Here is a 20,021-nt window from a genome sequence, read left to right as displayed (position 1 = left end):
AAAGGGAAACAAAACAGTTATAATACAATAAATAACAAGAGGATTAAGAGGGCCCTGTTCAGAAGAGTTTACAATCTAACTTACTCAAGGAACATGAAAAACAGCATGTAGATAATAGCATATAAAAAATAGCCGACCGGCTACAATAAACTCCAGTCCCTGCGGGTTATCGGCAACGTGGTAACACAGTGAATTCAGCACGTCCCTACTACTGACGTGTTTCGTCACAAGATGACATCATCCTGGGTCAAGGGCAGCGTTACATTATATAGTTCACCTCCGCAAGGTGATCCATACACTTTGAAGAGTGACTTCACTTTATATTTCCTATTTCTAATGTTATTATTTATTTTTTATTTTTTATTTATGATTTTCTTTTTTTGCTTACTTTGATGTCATCAGTTGAAGAGCGATACACTTTAATTTATATCCTACACATTGTGCAACTTATTTGTGTTACTGACTTTTGAGAGGACTGTGCAAGGTGACTTACACACTTCGAAGAGTGATTCATACATGTTGATGAGCGATTCACACATACGGTATATATTTTTCAATTTTAATATTTTTTTGCATTTTGTTTTTTTGTTCACTATAGAGTTATTTACATGCCACCGAGATTACTAGCGCAGCTCTTTCATCTCCTACTCATTCTCATTGTACATATCTTACAGCTGAGCTGCTCCTGTCGCATACAGTATGTATTGATTATTATTTAGCATGGTCTGTCTTTTGTACCACACTGTGGAAAATCTACCTACTCTAGGCTCCCAGCACCATTCAATCTACTATCCCATCTTAGATAGGATATCAGCAGACTTATGCAGCGCACACACAATCGGAATTTCCATCAAGAAAAGTTTGATGTGAGCTTTTGGTCGGAAATTCCAATTGTATGTAGGCCCCATCGGACTTTTTCTGTCGGAATTTTTGACAGCAAAAATTTGAGAGTTGGTTCTCAAATTTTCCGTCAGGAAAAGTTCTTGTCGGAAATTCTGATCGTCTGTATGCAATTCCAACACGCAAAAATCCTACGCATGCTTGGAATCAATCCTACGCATGCTCGGAATCATTGAACTTAATTTTCTCAGCTCGTCGTAGTGTTGTACGTCACTGCGTTCTTGACGGTCGGAATTTTGTGTGACCATGTGTATGCAACTCAAGTTTGAGCCAATGTTCAGTTGGAAAAAAAAATCCACGGTTTTCTTGTCGGAATTTCCGATCGTGTGTATGCGGCATGAGAGCTGTTTCTCAATCAATACTTCCCTGGCAGTAAGACTGTTTGGGGGGGGGGGTGTAGAGGAGCTGGGCCAGTACAGACAAGAGAGATAGCTATGATGTGGCAGAAAGGAGGATGAATTGACTCTTCATGGAGTGGATGAATTACCTACTAAGTTCAAAGGCACATTGCACATTAATACAAAAATCATTTATAGGCAGGACAAAGTTCCAAAAAAGTATTAAAAATACTAAATTTTTCTACATAATCTTTAAAGCTGGTTAAAGAAATGTACTTCAGCAAACCATCAAGTGTCCTCAACAGCGAATAAATGTAATTCAGTTGCAAGCTCTCTCTCTCTCCAATGTCTCAGTCCACTAGTGATCACCTTAATACATATTACAAAGGGACCACACGACCCCAGGTGACGACGGTGATCCATCTTCCCTATTTTTTACAGATGGCACCTGCCAAATAAGTTTGGAGGAAAACGTATCAGGTGAAGCTTCCTGCCTTCGCAGCATTTTCAACGTTCATGCATGGTTTGGCGGAGATGCAAAAGTTCAAAGGACCTTGTCATGTGTGTCGCATTGGAAATTCAATCTTGCCATTTTAATTTTCTGGATTGCATCATATGAGTGAGCACCGCGGGGAGGCCGGTGTGTTTCTCGAGAAGCGTTTTGAAGTTCCTAATTTTTTCCGGCATGCTAATAAACTGCACAGATGGAAAGTTTGAGAGGCAGCATAAGGTAAAAAAAAAAAAAAGTTTAATTCAATTTGGCTGTTTTCGTTTTGCCGTCAACACCTACCTGTGCTTTTTAATGGGATGTGAAAAAGTTTTCGCCGCCGCTATGCTGAAAATTAGCTAACAGGCCTTAAAATACCTGACCCAGCGTTAACCTCCTGAGGAATGTAATTAATTTAGCGCTTGTTTGTTTTTACATAAATTAGATGTAGATTAAACATGACACACCGCAAATGAGAACCAGACGGGATATACCTGTTGATTACCGCACAGCGATCAATTCGAGAATGAGGCACAGTCATACCAGATTATCACACAAATAGGCTGAAGACCATAGATAGTGTAGTACAGTCAATTTACAATACATTATATAGGGGGAATAATAAGCAGTAAAGGGCAATCAGACGTGCAAATAAAGAATCAGCACCCTTAAGCCCTGTACACACGATCGGTCCATCCGATGAGAACGGACCGATGGACCGTTTTCATCGGTTAACCGATGAAGCTGACTGATGGTCCGTCGCGCCTACTCACCATCGGTTAAAAAAACAATCGTGTCAGAACGCGGTGACGTAAAACACAACGACGTGCTGAAATAAACGAAGTTCAATGCTTCCAAGCATGCACCGACTTGATTCTGAGCATGCACAGGTTTTTTAACCGATGCTTTTGCATACTAATGATCGGTTTTGACCAATCGGTTAGGTGTCCATCGGTTCAATTTTAAAGCAAGTTCTTATTTTTTTGACCGAAGGTTAAAGAACCTATGGGGCCTACACACGATCGGTTTGGACTGATGAAAACGGTCCTTCAGACCGTTCTCCTCTGGCGATCCTATCGTGTGTACGCGGCCTTAGTCTCCACAGTCTGCTGGAGTGCCCATAAATAAGTATTTTCAGGTTGGCCAGGTGTTCACATTTACACTATATTGCCAAAAGTAATGGCATCCCAGTATTAGTCTGTAGGGTTCATTATTGAGTTGTCCCACTCTTTGCAGTTAAAAGGAGGGGGTATACCGACCCCAACAGTACTGTTAGTGACACAACACAGAATGTACCCTCGTGGCTAACAGGAGCCGGAGTCAAGGAAAAACTAGATAAACTTAATACAAATAAATCACCAGGACCAGATGGCTTAAACCCGAGAGTCCTCAGAGAACTCAGTCAAGTGATAGCCAGACCATTGTTCCTGATCTTTGTGGACAGCATACTGACTGAAATGGTACCAGCTTATTGGAGAAAAGCCAATGTGGTACCAATATTCAAAAAAGGGCAAAGACACATTCCTATAAACTACAGGCCAGTAAGCCTAACATCAATAGTAGGTAAATATTTGGAGAGGATGATAAGAGACTATATCCAAAAATGTACTGGGAAAAAAAAATAGTAGTAATCAGCATGGGTTTACGAAAGGGCGTTCCTGCCAGACCAATCTGCTAACATTCTATGAGGAAGTGAGCTGCCATCTAGATAGGGGGTGGCCTGTGGATTTGTTATATCTGGATTTTGCAAAGGCATTTGATACAGTCCCCCATAAATGCTTAATTTACAAGTTGAAGACTACAGGCATGGACCATAAGGTGTGTTATTGGGTAAAAAACTGGTTACAGGGATGTGTCCAAAGGGTGGTGATAAATAACATGTACTTAGACTGGTCAGAAGTGGTGAGTGGGGTACCGCAAGGTTCTGTTTTGGGACCAATTCTATTCAATGTATTCATAAATAGAGGATGTGATATATAGCTCAATCTCAGTTTTTGCAGATGACACCAAAATATGCAGGGTAATAACTTCACATCAGGTTATGGAAATTTTACAGACTGACCTGCACAAAAAAATGGAGTGGGCAACCACATAGCAAATGATTATTGTGGAGAAATGTAAAGCAATGCACTTGGGGCAAAAAACATTGAGGCAAACTACTCACTAGGGGGAGAACCGCTGGGAGAAACAAGGATAGAGAAAGATTTGGGGGTCCTAATAGATGACCAAAGCCGTCAGAATATTAGCATGCATAAAAAGGAATATACTCCAGGGATGAAACGATAATCCTGACACTTTATAAAACTCTGGTTAGGCCTGATCTAGAGTACTCTGTCCAGTTCTGGTCACCAGTCCTCAGGAAGGATGTGCTGGCGCTGGAGAGAGTCCAGAGAAGGGCAACAAAACTAATAAGGGGACTGGACGCCCTCAATTATGAGGAACGACCACAAGCACAAAATGTATTCTCACTGGAGAAAAGTCGCTTTGAAGGGGACATGATAACGATCTATAAATACCTCAATGGTGATCCCAGCATATGAGAAAAACTATTCAGTCTCAGGGAGTGTACGAGGATACTGGGGCCACACAATGAGATTGGAGGAGAAGCGGTTTAACCTTAAACTGCGCAGGGGTTTTTCACTCTCAGGGCTTTAAGGATGTGGAACTCTCTTCCACAATCGGTGGTGACAGCGGGAAGTATAGATATTTTTAAAGGACTCTTGGATGTTCATCTTGGGTTGCACGGCGTACAGGGATGTAGGAGATGGTTGTAGACGATGGCCCACGTGCACCTGCGTGGGTTGAGCTGGATGGACTGTTGTCTGTTTTCAACCTTACGTACTATGTAACTATGTAACTCTTCTGGGAAGGCTGTCCACAAAGTTTAGGAGTGTGTCTATGGGAATATTTGACAATTCTTCCAGAACCACACTTGTGAGGTCAGACACTGATGTTGGACGAGAAGGCCTGGCTTGCAGTCTCTACTTCATCCCAAAAGGTGTTCTATTGGGTTGAGGTCAGGACTGTGTGCAGACATGCTTGCTCATCTATGTATTTATGGACCTTGCTTTGTGCGCTGGTCCAAATCATTTGGTGGAGGGGGGATCATGGTGTGGAGTTATTTTTCAGGGGTTGGGCTTGGCCTCTTAGTTCCAGTGAAGGGAACTTCTAAGGCATCAGCATATCAAGACATTTTGGACAATTTCATGCTCCCAACCTTGTGGGAACAGTTTTGGGCTTGACCCCTTCCTGTTCCAACATGACTGCATACCAGTGCACAAAGCAAGGTCCATAAAGATTTAGATAAGCAAATTTGGGGTGGAGAAACTTGATTGGCCTGCACAGAGTCCTGACCTCAACCTGATAGAACACCTTTGGGATGAATTAGAGCGGAGACTGCGAGCCAGGCCTTCTCGTCCAACACCAGTGCCTGACCTCACAAATGCGTTTCTGGAAGAATGGTCAAACATTCCCATAGACACACTCCTAAACCTTGCTAGAAGAGTTGAAGCTGATGTAGCTATAAAGTGAATGTGCATATAAGGTAAGGTGTCCCAATACTTTTGGTAATATAGTGTATACTGATTAAGGGAGGGGGAGAAGGAGAAACCTTTGGGCCTTGTTGGAATTAAAGAAAACATCCGCGTTACCAAAAAGTTTTATAACATGTCCAAGAGATGGATAAACCAAGGAGACCTATTTGAATTACATTGTTTATGGTCTAGGGATAACAATGTAAACAGACAATCCCCATTCTGTCAGGGGAGGATAGACAGATCTGCTGTTCCTAGTGATTAGGAACAGCAATCTGTCTCCTCCCCCAGTCACTTCACTGCCCCCGCAGTTAGAAGCACCTCCCTAGGGAACATGTAACCCCTTGATCGCCCCCTAGTGTTAACCCCTTTCCTGTCAGTGACATTTATACAGTAATCAGTGGTTATTTTTAGCACTGATTGCTGTATAAATGTCAATGGTCCCAAAAAAGTGTCAAAAGTGTCCGATCTGTCTGCCAAATGTTGCAGTCCCGCTAAAGATCGCAGATAATCGCCATTAATAGTAAAAAATGTTATTAATAATAAAAATGCCATAAATCTATCCCCTATTCTGTAGATGCTTATATGCTTACTGCAATTTTTTTTACCAAAAATACGTAGAAGAATACATATTGGCCTAAACTGATGAAGAAATTTGTTTTTTTTAAAAAAAATTGGGGGGGAAAGTAAAATATATATATATTTATTTTTCAAAATAGTTGGTCTGTTCTTGTTTATAGCGCAAAAAAAAAACAAAAAAAAAACGCAGAGGTGATCAAATACCACCAAAGAAAAGCCCTATTTGTGGGAAAAAAGGACGTCAATTCTGTTTGGTTACAATGTCGCACGACCACGTAATTGTCAGTTAAAGCGATGCTGTGCCGTATCGCAAAAAATGGCCTGGTCATTAAGGGGTGCAAATCCTTCCGGTCCTTAAGTGGTTAAAAGATGAATTTTTAGTTAGTTTACATAATCCTCTAGAAAGTTGTTTTTTTTCTCTTGTGCATTAAGCCAACTAACAAAACAACAATGAAACCTCTAGTTTTTTTTTACAGAAGATAAACACTTCAAAGACAGATATGAACTCAGAGCTATTAGTAATTGCTGTCTTATACAAGAAAACTCCAGGGCCTCAAGACTTTAATTATGTTAATCACATCATCTATCTTAATACAGAATAGTGAATAATCCTTGCAAGCAATAAGTATGTTGATGATAATAGGCGCCCTTGTTATGTTTTTCTGTTTTCTTTGAGGATCAGAAAGGTCAGATATGCCGAGTATCATTATCGGCACAGCTCTGTTAAGTTGTTAAAAGAGTATTCTGCTCAAGATCAAATCGCCAATGTGTTTACAGAAGGGGTCTGTGTGTCCCTTTAAGAGTGGAGCGCAACAGAGCCAAGTTGGAGATGCACTAATTACATGGAAAAACCCAACTCTATACCCATAGAGGAGCCCATGCAAAGTTGAGCCGATGGCACAGACAGATGGAGGTTTGTCATCTGGCCTTCTTGGATTTTTGGGCGGGTCATATAGAAAGAATTACTACATACAAAAAATGTGTTGCGCTGTTATATACACTCACCGGACACTTTATTAGGTACACTTTCTAGTACCGGGTTGGACCCCCTTTTGCCTTCAGAACTGCCTTCATTCTTTGTGGCATAGATTCAACAAGGTGTTGGAAACATTTCTCAGAGATTTTGATCCATATTGACACGATAGCATCACACAGTTGTTCCAGATTTGTTGGCTGCTCATCCATGATGAGAATCTTCCATTCCACCACATCTCAAAGGTGCTCTATTGGATGAGATCTGGTGACTGTGGAGGCCATTGGAGTGCAGTGACCTCATTCACATGTTCAAGAAACCAGTGATGAGATGATTGGAGCTTTGTGACATGGTGCATTATCCTGCTGGAAGGAGTCATCAGAAGATGGGTACACTGTAGTCATAAAGGGGTTGACATGGTCAGCAACAATACTCAGGTAGGCCGTGGTGTTTAAATGATGCTCAATTGGTACTAAGGGATAGACATGTGCACAGAAAAAAAAAATGTTTTTTTTGTTCTGTTTCGTATCGTTCCGTAGGTTCGTTTCCGTTCGTTTTTCGTAAGACGCCCGTTTTCCTGTTCGTTCCCGTTCGTTTTTCGTACGACGAGATTTTTTCGTATTCCGATCGTTTCGTATTTTTGTTACCGTTTTATTTTCGCACATGTGGGATGGTTCGTTATTCTGTTTAATTCATGTTCGTTACTTGTTAGACAATCATTTTCCTGAATTTTCGTCAATGATTTGCATTCTGTGTTTTGGATTCCTTTTTCTGTTCGTGTTTTCGGTCGTGTGTTCGTGTGACATCTATGACAATTTGTTGTGGATGTCATGTGGGCATGCGACTGAAGATACGAACAGAAAAAGGATTTTCGGCATTTTGTACTTTCGTAAATATATCGCGGGATTCGCGGCACTTTCAACATTAACGATTGTAGAGCCCCATACACTTGGTCAGACTTTTTTAACAACAAACATAAAAACGATCATTTTCCATTCGTTCTCAGAAAATTTGTTCGTTTTTAAACTCCATCAGAAAACCATTTTTGGGTTCAAAAGTCTGGCCAACTGATCTCTCCCTTCAGATGAAAATCCACAGAAAAGTTTATTTGGCTTTACTGTACTACTCAGCACAAAAGAGAAGCTGCTTTACTAACTACACTCACTGCCCATTCAAAAAAACGAAAATTACATCTGTGGCAAGGGATTTGCATTCTGTGTTTTGGGTCCTTTTTCTTTTGGTGTTTTCAGTCGTGTGTTCGTGTGACATCTGTGGCAAAAGATTTGCATTCTGTTGAATCCAAAATACGAACAGAAAAAAGGAATTCAAAATACAGGGTGCGGGTCTTTTGTTGTGGATGTCATATGAACATACGACTGAGGGTGCGAACAGAGAAGGGATTCAAACAAGATACAGAGTGCAAATCTTTTGTTGTGGATGTCGTGTGAACATACGGCTGAGGATACGAGCAGAGAGGGGATTCAAACAGGATACAGAATGCAAATCTTTTGTTGTGGATGTCGTGTGAACATACGACTGATGATACGAACAGAGAGGGGATTCAAACAGGATACAGAATGCAAATCTTTTGTTATAGATGTAATTTTCGTTCCTTTGCCGTTTTCGTTTTGTCATATTTTCGTCAGATCGTTCGTTCGTATTTGCGGTTGTTCGTTATGCGGCTCATTCGTAATCCTGTCGTTTTCGTATTTTGGTGCTTTAATTTTTTCGTATGTACACATTATTCTGCGGGTACGAAAATGAACATTTTCGTACGAAAATAACATTCGTACGAACGGGAATGCACATATCTACTAAGGGACCAAAAGTGTGCCAAGAAAATATCCCCCACACCATTACACCACCACCAGCCTGAGCCGTGGGTACATGGCAGGATGGATCCATGCTTTCATGTTAATTATGCCAAATTCTGACTCTATCATCCAAATGTCGCAGCTTAAATCGAGACTCGTCAGGCCAGGCAACATTTTTTAATCTTCTATTGTCCAATTTTGGTGAGACTGTGTGGATTGTAGCCCCAGCTTCCTGTTCTTAGCCGACAGGAGTGGCACCCGGTGTTGTCTTCTGCTGCTGAAGCTTCAAGGTTCGATGTGTTGTGCGTTCAGAGATGGTATTCTGCACACCTTGGTTGTAACGAGTGGTTATTTGAGTTACTGTTGCCTTTCTGTCATCTGGAACCAGTCTGCCCATTCTCCTCTGACATCAACAAGGCATTTTCCCTCCACACAACTGCTGCTCACTGGATATTTTATCTTTTTTGGATCATTCTCTATAAACCCTAGAGATGATTGTGTGTGAAAATCCCAGTAGATAAGCAGTTTTTGAAATACTCAGACCAGCCCGTCTGGCACCAACAACCATGCCACGTTCAAAGTCACTTAAATCCCCTTTCTTCCCCATTCTGATGCTCAGTTTGAACTTTAGCAAGTCATCTTCACCACATCTAGATGCCTAAATGCATTGAGTTGCTGCCATGTGATTGGCTGATTAGCAATTTGTGTTACCAAGCAATTGAACAGGTGTACCTAATAAAGTGGCTGGTGAGTGTATATATAGATACCCAATTAATAATACAGGAAACACAACTGTGAAAAGTGAAACAAGTCCAAAATAAAATTCAACCTTTCAATCAACTTACAGAAGAATGGATGGCTCTCTCTGTGCAGGATGGTGATATGTAGTAGAACCAGGTCTCACATGTTAGAGGGAGGAAGAAAAAAAAACATAGTGTGGGGTAGGGATTTTTCCAAAATGATTTATTAAAACTCAAAAAATTGCATACTCACAAAAAAAGAGGGACATTAGGCCAGGCGTTACTAAATCAAACATGATGATGTAACCACTTGACCTGGCCTTGCGCGTTTCATTTCATAGAACATCATCCAAGGGATTCCGGAGTATCGCTGCTGTTTTCATTGAGTTTTTATTTATTTTTGATTTTTTGATATTAATAAAAACACGAGGGCTCATCCACACTTAGACTAGGTTCACACTGAATGTAGCTTTGAAATCCTGCAATCGCATAAATAAAAACTCAATGAAAACAGCAGCGATACTTTGTGTTTGCTGTGTTCATTGTTTGCTATTTCTCACTGTAAATACATTTCACTTTAATACATATATCCTTTGTTTGGTCTCAGGCTACACAAAGGAACTATGGGCCAGATCCACAGAGCAAGTACGCCAGCGTATCTACTGATACACCGGCGTACTTTCAAATTTCCTGCGTTGTATCTTTAGTTTGAATCCTCAAACCAAGATACGACGGCTTCTGGGTTCGATCCGACAGGCGTACGGCTTCGTACGCCTTCGGATTGTAGGTGCAATACTTCGGCGCCCGCTGGGTGGAGTTTGCGTTGTTTTCCGCGTCGGGTATGCAAATTAGCGATTTACGACGATCCACGAATGTACGCGCGGCCGTCGCATTTTCTAACGTCGTCTGTAGTCGGCTTTTTCCGGCGTATAGTTAAAGCTGGTATTTTGCGGCGTATAGATAGACTTGCCATGTTAAGTATGGGCGTCGTTCCCGCGTCAAAATTTGAATTTTTTTTTTTTGCGTAAGTCGTCCGTGAATAGGGATGGACGTAACTCACGTCTAAGTTCAAAAAATTACGTCGTTGCGACGTCATTTCGCGCAAAGCACGGCGGGAAATTTCTGGACAACGCATGCGCAGTTCATTCGGCGCTTCATTTAAATGAAACCCGCCCCCAACCCGCCCAATTTGAAATCCGCCGCCAGAAATACACTACGCCGCCGTAATTTACGGCGCAAACTCACTGAGGATTCGAATATACGCCAGGTAAGGTACGGCGGCGTAGTGTATCTCTGATATGCTGCGCCGATCCAAATGTATGTGGATCTGGCCCTATGTGTCTGGTCACCTTAGACGCTGATCCTGAGAGTGATATGGACTGTCAGCAGAAAGCACCGCACTTTTCAGTATTTCTGGACATTGCTTGTCCCCAATCAGTGATCACATGTCTGTGCGTGCAACAAAGTGAATTATGGGACATATACAGGTAGTTCTCTTCAGACTATTACTATGCAACCATGTACCCTAAGACTGCACATCACAGGGATCTCCACGGTGACATTTAGGTTGCTGGGAGTGACCATGCAAGGAGCGAGAAGCCTGTGCAGAGTCTCTTCCTCCTGGGCCTGATGCGAGACGGACCTCTCTGTGTAACATGGAGAGAGAGGACATGGCCTACCATGCAGAGCCTTACTTGCAATCCGAGGAATAAGGGGCCTCTGTTATCCGCTGTCGGACATCCTGTCGCTAACATCAAAAGGATCGCCTGCCTGTTGGTCTGGGTATATCGGGCAAGTTTCACTTTGGAAGACCGAGACAGCAGATCCGCTGCTCGAGTGTTGCTACACGTGTTCCAGTCTAGAAGACCTCGGATCGATTTGGCCGTTTGTGAGAGGGCAAATTGCTTGACCCTTTATCTATTCATTGTCACTATTACAGAACACTGTGCACAGACATCTTTATCCCAAGAACACTTTATGGACAGCCGCACCTTGATGGTTGTCTTTATTAAAAAAAGCAAAAATGCACTACAAGTCACAGCACACAACACGGGAGTAAAACAGCTGACGCGTTTCGCACTATAACTTAGCTATTATTAAGCACTAATTTATAGTGCATCAGATGCTTTACTTCCATGTTGTGTGCTGTGACTTGTAGTGTATTTTTCCTTTTTTAAATAAAGACAACCATCAAGGTTTTTTGGAGTGCGGCTGTCCATATTTTCTTTTCCTATTTGTTGCCTTGTGCATTGCCAGCACCCTTGATCTTCTGAGACCATACTGATCATCCTAACACAATCCACCTGGAGCGGTAACTTTCTTTCTTTCATTGTCTTAGATCTTCACCACTAGGAACCTATTACTTTATCTACAACCAAACGGATTACAGTTAACAAGCTCCAACTAGCTGATGAAGAACATCAGATCTGCAATGTGGAACTCTTTTGTTATTACTTAAAAAAAGTATATGTATTACCTTCAGTAGACCTGCCCTTTCATTAGGATAGCATAGGCTGGTTAGATTACATCTTTCTCAAAGTAGCCACATACGTAGGTAACTGAAACATCCGCTAGGAGGTGACTTTGGATCTAAATATAGTTTAAGTAAATGTATATAACATTGTTTGTTGTTGAACCATTGTTTGTGTCCTTGCCGAGTTGGCACTGTTATCCCAGCCATGGGCGTCCGTTCCATAGGGCAAGGGGGGGCAATTGACCCCCCCTGTAAAATCGAGAAGGTGTTATAGAGTCTCGCGGCCGCGGGCTGTCTGAGCGGTCCCGGGCCGGATGTCACACAGACACAGCAAGCAAAGTGAAGCTGCCTCCCCCTCCAGTGTTTATGCGTACACAGGGGGAGGGAACCTGCTGTGACCCAGCCATGCTGATGGCTAATCTGAGGTACTGAATGGGATGGGGAAGGGGAGGTCTGTCTGTGCTAAAGGGGGGGTCTATGCTGAATGGAGGGGTCTGTGCGGAATGGGGGGCTGTGCTGAAGTGGGGGTTCATCTGTGCTGAATAGTGGGGTCTGTGCAGAATGGGGGGTCTGTGCTGAATGGAGTGGTCTGTGCTGAAGGGGGGGTCTGTGCTGAAGGGGGGTCTGTACATTCTTTAGGCTATATTTATATGAGCATGGAGTGAAGCTGAATTATCTCAAGAGCTATTTCACACTGCCAACTGGCCGCGTTATCAGTAAAGTGCCACTAAAGAGTGCTGCTTTATCATTGTTTTAGCTGCGCTATTCGACCGCTAGCGGGACACTTTTAACCCCTGCTAGCATTTGAAGAAAGGGTTAAATGTATATAACTGCTGCGGAAGCACCCCCCCTGAAAAAATGTCAGTGGACGCCCATGATCCCAGCTCAGCAGATTCATTACCTCTGTTTGTGAAATCACTTCCTATATTTGGTTCAAGTAAAATATTTCATAACCTAATATTACTGAGTTGTTTGATTCTTGCTGCACAGTATTACAGGGATGTCTGAACCCAGAGTGTCAGGTGGGTTGGAAGGTTCACTTGGCCATGCAGATGAGCAGGTAATTCTCAGTAGTCCCCAATGGGACAGTGCTACATTAACAAAACAAAAAGGAGCAAATAAGACAAGTCCATTATTTGAGTTTGAATACACTTGCCTACAATGCTTTTAAAAAGGCTAAAGGCTTTTTACCTTAATGCATTCTCAACATTAAGGTAAAAAACCACTGCAGCCACCCCTGTTGTTACCTAAATTGGAGGTTCACCCAAAAACTCAATTTTTAACATTAGATTGAGGTTCGTTTTGTGGAATCGAGTGTTTTTTTTTTAATCGAAGCCGTACTTACCGTTTTAGAGATAGATCTTCTCCGCCGCTTCCGGGTATGGGCTGCGGGACTGGGCGTTCCTATTTGATTGACAGGCTTCCGACGGTCGCATACAGCGCGTCACGATTTTCCGAAAGTAGCCGAACGTCGGTGCGCAGGCACCGTATAGAGCCACACCAACGTTCGGCTTCTTTTGGCTACTCGTGACGCGATGTATGCGACCGTCGGAAGCCTGTTAATCAAATAGGAACGCCCAGTCCCGAAGACCATACCCGGAAGCGGCGGAGAAGATCTATCTCTAAAACGGTAAGTACTGCTTCGATTTAAAAAAAAACACCCGATTCCCCTTCACAAAAGGAGCCTCAATCTAATGTTAAAAATTGTTTTTCGGGTGAACTACCGTACCTAAGCTTGATCTCGATCCAGCACTGTGAAGCTCACTCCCTCCTCAGTGGCTCAGAGACAGCAGCAGGAAGCTCCTGCTGCTGTCAATTGCAACCAGTGAGAAGGGAGCAGTGGTGGGGCTCTGTGTATCTGTGAGCACACAGAGCTGGCTCGGGAGTGAGCACACACTTGACAAGCGGCTTGCTTTACTGAGCACTCAGAAGGGGGGAGTAGTCAAGAGAGCCGGGGGGACCCAGAAAGAGAAAGATCTACACGTCTCTGTGCAAAACCATTGCACAGAACCAGTAGGTATGACATGTTTGTCATTTTAATTTTTTTATAAAATTAACATTTACAATCACTTTTATAATGTTTTGCAGAATAAATTATCCACATTATTTATTTTTTTGCTTTTGTTAAGCCTTGAGTTTCTTCACGAATATTTTCAAAACCCCAAAATTTTGCTTTAAACAACATGAATGAAAATCCGGTTCAGATACAAGAAAATGTCGCCACTTCATCTTTCAGCAAAGCTGCTAATTACTGAAGTTCCCTGAACTTCAAATATGAATTTAGCAGAAAGCCTAATCAATGCATGCGTTAATTCTGCTGCGCGGATGGCTGGCGGGGTGTGGATCGAGCTGTCGCTGGGGGATTATCCTGAATGAAAATCTGCGCCGAGCCTCACGGCAACTTAGTCTGCTAAACGCTTCCCGTTCCTCTTTGATTTCTTTTTAACATTTACGGGTTGGTGTTGGGCATAATGCTAATTATTTGTTTAAATGTGTAAAACTGACTTTTAATGTTTATTATAAATTCTTTATGAATGCGCTTCATTATCACCAGAGGCTAAATTGGCAGCTGTTCCCACAATTCTCTCTCTATTCAACCTATTTGTACAAACACGGCAATCCAGCTAATTGTGGTGATCACCTCCTATTATAATACCATTCTGTAGTAGGAAAGTCTTTAGGCTGGAGTCGAAGGAACAGCTAAATCTAACATTGTAGGACATATGTTACCTGGTTTACTTGCCAAGGACTTGTATTTTTCTTTAGCCAGTCTTGGGGTCCAGGCACCACTCTAATCAGCTTAGCCAAGTCACTGGCCTCCAATTCAGCTGAGCAAAAAAGCTTGGTCAAGGACCCACCCACAGCCTGTTCATAGGGCAAATAAGGGGCAGAAGAACACTACTGAGGTCCTCAATAAAAGCCTACTTTGTACTATATTGCCGCGTACACACGGTCGGACAAAACCGATGAGAATGGACCGAGGTTCAGTTTCATCGGTCCACACCGACCGTGTGTATAGCCCATCGGTCTGTTGTCCTTCGATCCAAAATTTTAAAACATGCTTCAAAATCGAACCGATTGACCGCTGCCCGATTGGTCCAAACCGATGGTTAGTACAGAAAGCATCGGTTCAAAACCCGCGCATGCTCAGAATCAAGTCGACGCATGCTTGGAAGCATTGAACTTTGTTTTATTCAGCACGTTGTGTGTTTGACGTCACCGCGTTCTGACCCGATCGTTTTTTGGAACGATGGTGTGTTCGCACTTTAGACCATCAGGCCACTTCAGCGGTGAACCGATGGAAATGGCCCGTCGGACCATTCTCATCGGTTTGGAACGACCGTGTGTACGCGGCCTTAGGGTTTATTCCCACTGATGACTGGGGGGGGGGGGTAATAAAAGCTGGTGGTTTAGTTGCTGTTTTACTGCACCTCTCCAAGCGGGGGCATACACATGTGACCAGGATTCTTTGCACCTTTGCATATCAAATAGTAACCCCCCTCATGTGGGAAGACTACTCATTTCAAGTTAGTGGGGCTGCAGCATAGCAGTGTAGGCTTTACAGGCTCATTTACAAATGTACTTCTCTCTGAAGGCTAATGCATGTTTGAAATACTCTTCGAAGAGCATTTGATAGGCAGTGAGGGTTAAAACAGGTGGCGAGGAGTTGATATATCACCTTCTCACCTCTTGTCAAGTGCCTCTGAAAAGAGATCCACCAAAGGTTACCCTTCAGAGGTTACCACTTGTGTAGCGCTTCCACTGTAGGAGCTGCTGGATGAGATGGCCCTTTGTTCTTGGCATGAACGCTCTCAAGAACCTCAGCCCCTCTGACACTCCAGCTTTAGGGTACAAACATACAATCTTACAGGAAATCACTGAAAGTAATCATTAAAACCCAATAATAGTGCTGTATCAAATAAAACAAGCACCAGACCAGGTAGTAAGGACAAACTTAATATATTGTCACCTAATATGGTTGGCAACTAGGCAAGCATAAAATGGGTTAACAATGGTAATAACACAATTTAGCATACAACATGATTAAGCGCTTAGCGACCGCCTGCCGTAGATTTACTGCAGCAGGGCGGCTGCTCTTCACCAGATCACATACCTTGCACATGATCTAGTACTTGTGGGTCTGGGGCTCGCGCATGCCACCGGCAAACCGCTCTTGCTGTGATTGGACACAACGGGAGTCGATCAGCTGGTTCGATGGACACGATGTCCACCGGGACATGCAGATTATTCAGGAGAAAGGTAGATCGGCGGGCTGTCTATGTAAACAAGGCAGATCGTCATTCTTTGGAGGGGAATGTGCTGATTCTGTGTTTCTGCTAAGTAGGAACACGGATCTTTGCATTCCCCCAGTCACAGCACCTCCCCCACAGTTAGAAAGCACTCCCAGGGAACACATTTAACCATTTGATTGCCCCTGATGTTAACCCCCTTCCAGCCAGTGTCATTAGTACAGTAACAGTGCCTATTTTTTAGCACTGGTCCCCAAAAGGTATCAAAAGTGTCAGTTAGGTCTCTGCTGCAATATTGTAGTCCCGCTATAAATCGCTGATCACCGCCATTACTAGTAAAAAATTAAAATAAAAAAATATATATCATAGTTGTAGAAGCTGCAACTCTTGTGGAATACCAATCAATTTACACTTATTGGGATTTTTTGTAGCAGAATACATATTGGCCTAAATTAATAGAGAAATTCGATTTTTTTTTAATTATTTTACGGGGTGTGTTTTATAGCAGAAAGTAAAAAATATAGGGCCAGATTCACATACCTGCGCTGCGGCGTAACGTAACTCATTTACGTTACACCGCTGCAACTTTTCAGCGCAAGTGCCTGATTCACCAAGCACTTGCGTGTAAACTTATGGTGGTGTAACGTAAAGCCGTCCGGTGCAAGCCCGCCTAATTCAAATGGGGCGTGTACCATTTAAATTAGGCGCGCTCCCGCGCCGAACGTTCTGCGCATGCTCCGTGTGAAAATTTCCTGCTGTGCTTTGCGCGAAATTACGGCGCCCTGACGTGTTTTTTAAACGGCGACGTGCGTAACGTACTTTCGTATTCCCGGACGTCTTACACACAAAAAAAAAAAATTTGAAATTCGACGCGGGAACGACGGCCACACTTTAACATGGCTGGTCTAAATCTAAGCCATGAAATAGCAGGCTTAAGATTGCGACGGAAAAAAACGACTAGCGACGACAAAAGAGAATGCGACGAACGCGCGTACCTTCGTGGATCGCCGTAAACAGCTAATTTGCATACCCGACGCTGGAAAACTATGCAAACTCCACCCAGCGGCCGCCGGAGAATTACAACTACGATCCGAAGGCGTACAAAGCCGTACGCCTGTCGGATCTATGCCAAAAGCCGTCGTATCTTGGTTTGAGGATTCCAAATCAAGATACAACGCGGCAAATTTGAAAATACGCCGGTGTATCAGTAGATACGCCGGCGTATATCTGCTGTGTATCTGGCCCAAAGTTATTTTTTTCACATTTTTCAAAAAGGGACATACATTTTATTTGGGTACAGCGTGGCACACCCATGCAATTGTCAGTTAAAGTAATGCAGTGCTGTATAGCAAAAAATGGCCTGTTCATGAAGGGGGGTAAACCTTCCAGAGCTGTGGTTAAGTAAGTAAAGACTAGGCATAAGATGACATTCAACAGTCAGTAATAAGATGACATTTGGTGTCCAGATCAGCATAAACAGTAGCAAGGCCACCTCAAGTGCAGCAGTGAGCAGTAGTAAAGTTTAATCTACCGAGTGCTGTAACTTTACTGCAAAAGATCATTGATGGCAGCGATTCTAGTCCTAGACCAATTGGCCATGCACTATCCAAAAGAAACAAAGAATGGTAGCGGATGGGGCAGGAGAACAAAAAGGAGCTTGCAGAATAATTATTACTGGAGAGCAGTTCTTTTAGATGTTCATCTGCTGGCTATTGTTGGAACCCTTTAAGAGCGTTGGTGCACTTAACAACAGTGCCAGTTAACCTGCATGTAGTATAGGTATGGTATAGTTGTGGCACAGGCGAAAGGTAGATGTGGTTCAGATGTGGTAAAGGTTAGATGTAATGCAATCCTGTATAGGGTTGGTATAGGTGCAGGCTAGGTTTGGAATAGGTGTGGTGTAGAGTGCAGTCCTGCCCTTAGTAGCTCAGTCCCTCCCACCAGTCACCGGGATGCTGATGTGACCTCTCACTGTAGAATGGGTTCCCACTCGGTCTCTCCCAAAAAAGCCTCTGGTGATCAGATTAGATTGGAATTGTTCAAACTGAGTTAACTGGAGAAAGTGCAGAGAAGGGCAACCAAACTGATAAGAGTCATGGAGGAGCTCAGCTATGAGGAAAGATTAGAGGAACTGAATTTATTCTCTCTTGAGAAGGGGAGATTAAGGGGGAATATGATCAAAATGTACAAATATAAAAGTAATCCATATAGTGATCTTGGTGTTGAGTAATTTACTTTACGGTCAACACAAATGACAAGAGGGCACTCTTTACGTCTAGAGGAAAAGAGATATGGAAATATGGAAAGGTTTCTTCACAGTAAGAGCTGTGAAAATGTGAAATAGACTCCCTCCAGATGTGGTTCTGGCAAGCTCAGTAGATTGCTTAAAGAATGGCCTGTATACTTTCCTAAATGTACATAATATAACTGGGTACTAACATTTATAGGTAAAGTTGATCCAGGGAAAATCAGATTGCCTCTCGGGGGATCAGGAAGGAATTTTTTCCCCTGCTGTAGCAAATTGTATCATGCTCTGGTGGGGTTTTTCACCTTCCTCTGGATCAACTGTGGGTAAAGAATTGGGTATATGGGATTGTATGATTTTATATATATATATATATATATATATATATATATATATATATTCAGGGTTCGACAAAATCCAGGGGAGCCCGTTCGCAATTTGCGTCTAGAATTAGCGACCTGGCACCCAGGGAAGCTTCGGCCTGCAGAAGGCCGCAAAGCCGCAGCCTCAATTACCGGCCAGCATGGCGGGCTGCGCCAGCCAGTAATTGAGGCCGCGGCTTCTGCAGGCCTAAGCTTCCTTATTTGACCTGGCGCCATCTTGTGGTGGCCGTTGGCATGACAAGTAAACCAGCAAACCAGCAATTCTAATGGAGCTTCCCCAGTGTTTTCACTGCCATCTCCTTCCCTCTAATTAGAGCCCCCAAACATTATATATATATATTTTATTCTAACACCCTAGAGAATAAAATGGCGGTCGTTGCAATACTTTCTGTCACACCGTATTTGCGCAGCGGTCTTACAAGTGCACTTTTTGGAGGAAAAATACACTTTTTTTAATTAAAAAATAAGACAACCGTAAAGTTAGCCCAATTTTTTTATATTGTAAAAGATAATGTTATGCCGAGTAAATTGATACCCAACATGTCACGCTTCAAAATTGCGTCCGCTCGTGGAATGGTGACAAACTTTTACCCTTTAAAATCTCCATAGGCGACGTTAAAAAAATTCTACAGGTTACATGTTTTGAATTACAGAGGAGGTCTAGGGCTAGAATTATTGCTCTTGCTCTACCAATCACGGCGATACCTCACATGTGTGATTTAAATACCGTTTACATATGCGGCACTACTCACGTATGCGTTCGCTTCTGCCTGCAAGCTCAGCGGGATGGGGCACGTTTTCTGGCTCCTAACTTTTTTAGCTGGCTCCTAGATTCCAAGCAAATTTGTCAAACCCTATATATATATATATATATATATATATATATATATATATATATATATATATACAGGGCTTTTTTTCAGGGGGAACTTGGGGGAACTCAGTTCCACCACCTTTGGCTCAGACCCTTTGGTGCCTGCTCACCACAACCACTTGTAAATACATAAGTCTGGTTTCTGTGTTTACAAGTGACAGCTTTGTAACCCCCTGAACTCTACACTCTGTATGTAATGCAATCTTGGTATTTAATGCCCCTTTAAGACCCTTCTACTGTTTGTGAAATCTGAACGGGTCGTGGTTGAGTTCCTGCACCTATTTTCTGAGAAAAAAAGCTCTGTATATATATATATATATATATATATATATATATATTAATGGTTGAACTGGATGGACTTTTTTCAACCTGACTAACTATGTAACTATGTGACTTGTCAGGGTGGAAATGTTTTGATCATTATGCATCATT

This window comes from Rana temporaria, chromosome 8, assembly GCF_905171775.1.
Source record: "Rana temporaria chromosome 8, aRanTem1.1, whole genome shotgun sequence".
In the NCBI taxonomy this organism is placed as follows: domain Eukaryota; kingdom Metazoa; phylum Chordata; class Amphibia; order Anura; family Ranidae; genus Rana; species Rana temporaria.
This window is presented reverse-complemented; position numbering follows the sequence as displayed.